At 32.8% G+C, this 2,465-nt stretch overlaps 1 long non-coding RNA gene across 1 annotated transcript; it reads right to left on the bottom strand.

Annotated features, from left to right (window-relative positions):
- Positions 1-212: 212 nt before the first annotated feature.
- LOC117317922 lies at positions 213-913 on the bottom strand. The gene is made up of 2 exons (XR_004530274.1): positions 775-913; positions 213-505 (listed from the first exon to the last, which is right to left on the bottom strand). It is a non-coding gene; the product is annotated as an uncharacterized LOC117317922 (long non-coding RNA).
- Between the last annotated feature and the right edge of the window lie 1,552 nt (positions 914-2,465).

The following is a 2,465-nucleotide window of genomic DNA, read 5'->3' as shown; positions in this document are numbered from 1 at the left end:
ATGATGATGATGATGATGATTTGTTGTATATATAAAAACCATATTCAGGTGTTCCTTCATCAGCATTATTCGTGTATTACCCAAACCGAATTGATATATCACAGGTATAAGCGATATCGATTTGACACTGAGTAAGTCTGCTATGATAAACAGTTTTTGGTTGATATTCATAGTATTAAATCTGTATTATACAATAAGAAAAAAAAACGGTATGTTGTAGTTGTATTTACTTTATTTCACATGATCTTGTGCATTGTTTTCCTGGCAAATGCATGTTCCATTGTAGTTACCGTCAAAGGTTATCCTAACAGCTGATTACATTTAAATATGCATCTGGCTTCTTTACTGGAGCATCCAGACTGTCCCGAGTCAAGACAAGCACGGAAGTCGGCCATACATTTCGATAGGCAATAGAACTGAGCATCAATCACTGAAGGCCATAGAACGAGTATCAAAATGGCGAAGATCCAGCAGGTTACCGCAAATCCCGATTTCATCATAATTCCTTCAATCAAAATGATGTTAATTATAAAGTGGTCATTGTGGTATTGAAATCACGAAACTTTTAAGGTAAGTCAATTGAAACATAAAGGAAGTCGTCTTACAGCTGTGTAAATGATTTTCAATTATAGCGACACCATACAAATGACGACACAAGTCATAGGTTACACTATGACTTATACGGCATTACATCACTGACAATGTCACAACCAAATCTAAAGTTCGACATGACAGGTACATTAATTTGTGAGATAAAGCTAACGTACTACTTACAGTTCTTGGATTGAATGGATGAGTCTTACGTTCCCTTATTCTTACTTCTAAACTTTAAACAATTAAAATAAATGTTTTCTGTATTTATATGCAAGGAAACCGGTATTACAAAGAAATCATGTCCGGTTTTCATGGAATAAACACTAACCACAAATCAATCAAGGTTTGTGTGTACAACTTGTGAGTGATGAATGTGGAGTTTAGAATGACGTCAGTCTATAGCCTGTTGTTAAATATTATTTCCTGATAGCTGATTTGTAAATTGTTTTCTGTAACAATTTATTAATAATATGAAAATGACAATAAAAAATATCAGTTTCATTAAGGCGGTATAAAACTGCGTATATTACAGTGACCTTGTACGTTACTGAAAACGTGTCTATAATAAACGACAAGGCCTGAGAATAAACCAGTGGTCTATAATTGTTTTTAAAACGCGCAGCCAATTAAACCGGTTCCCGTGACACTTGATCCTACATGTATATAAGACACCAGGCTCATTCATTGTTTCGTAAATACGGTTCTACTTATTCTTGGGATGGTGTAAGTACGAAATCATCCATTATATAACAATAAACATTGTTAGATTACAACACGTTATACCAACTCAGTCCCCTTGGGTAATGTCAGCGTTCTTTTCCTGTTTCAATTATCTATGAATGTCTTTTTCCACACAGGTGTTCTCAGGAACAGAAGATGGGACCATACTTGATCAATACTAGCAGCAACTAAATATTAAAATATATTATATTAACGGTGTGTTGGTTTCTTTGTCCTCTATTTAAAAACTTAGCAGTTGTTACGTGTAAGATAACGATTCTTTTGTTGTTACAGTAGTTATTGTTTACATGACGCCTCCGATGTATCATAATTAAGACAATCCATCTTACGTATATGAAGCGGAATGATTAGTCTGTCTTGATGATGTAATCCTAAACCACTTATATGGAAGGTGCGTTCCCACACAGGAACAATTTTTTTAAAGGTCGACTGACAGGTACGTTATTAACCTTCTAACAATAACACGCAATATGAAATATGTTATAAGTTTCCATTTAAAGTCAATAACATAACTGAAAAAAATCATTTTAAAAAGTAAATCTGTGAGATACGTCCAAAAAAATTTAAAATGCTAATGTGTTAGGTTTTAATCTATTTGTGATAAACGTTTCTTACAATAATCTAAAACAAATACATTAGCTGGCAACATTATGTTTGTATAAAGAATAAATAATACAATAATTATGGAACTGACAGTGTTCCTCGGTTGACATAATCATAAAACAGAAGTCGTTACGGTTATAAACTTATGTACAGATATTTTTTAACGGACGTCTGATATTTTGCTTCTCCATCTAAACACGTTTTATAACAATTGACTCATTGTCAATCATACTTACCAAACAAAAAGTTGAAAAATAAGTTTAATGAATAGCAATCACTTCACACAACATCATCTCTTGTTTTGATTTAAAAGTATACCATGTTTTATATCCAAAGAATACTTATCACGACCGTGACAATTTTAATATTGTGTATGCATCATCAAACTTATACACTCTCACGTCAGTATTATCATAATACACACTCACGTCAGTATTATCAAAATACACTCTCACGTCAGTATTACCATAATACACTATCACGTCAGTATTACTATTATACGCTCTCACGTCAGTATTACCATAATA

Source organism: Pecten maximus, chromosome 2 (assembly GCF_902652985.1).
Source record: "Pecten maximus chromosome 2, xPecMax1.1, whole genome shotgun sequence".
NCBI lineage: Eukaryota > Metazoa > Mollusca > Bivalvia > Pectinida > Pectinidae > Pecten > Pecten maximus.
Note: the sequence above shows the minus strand (reverse complement) of the source record. Positions and strands in the feature narration are given on the sequence as shown.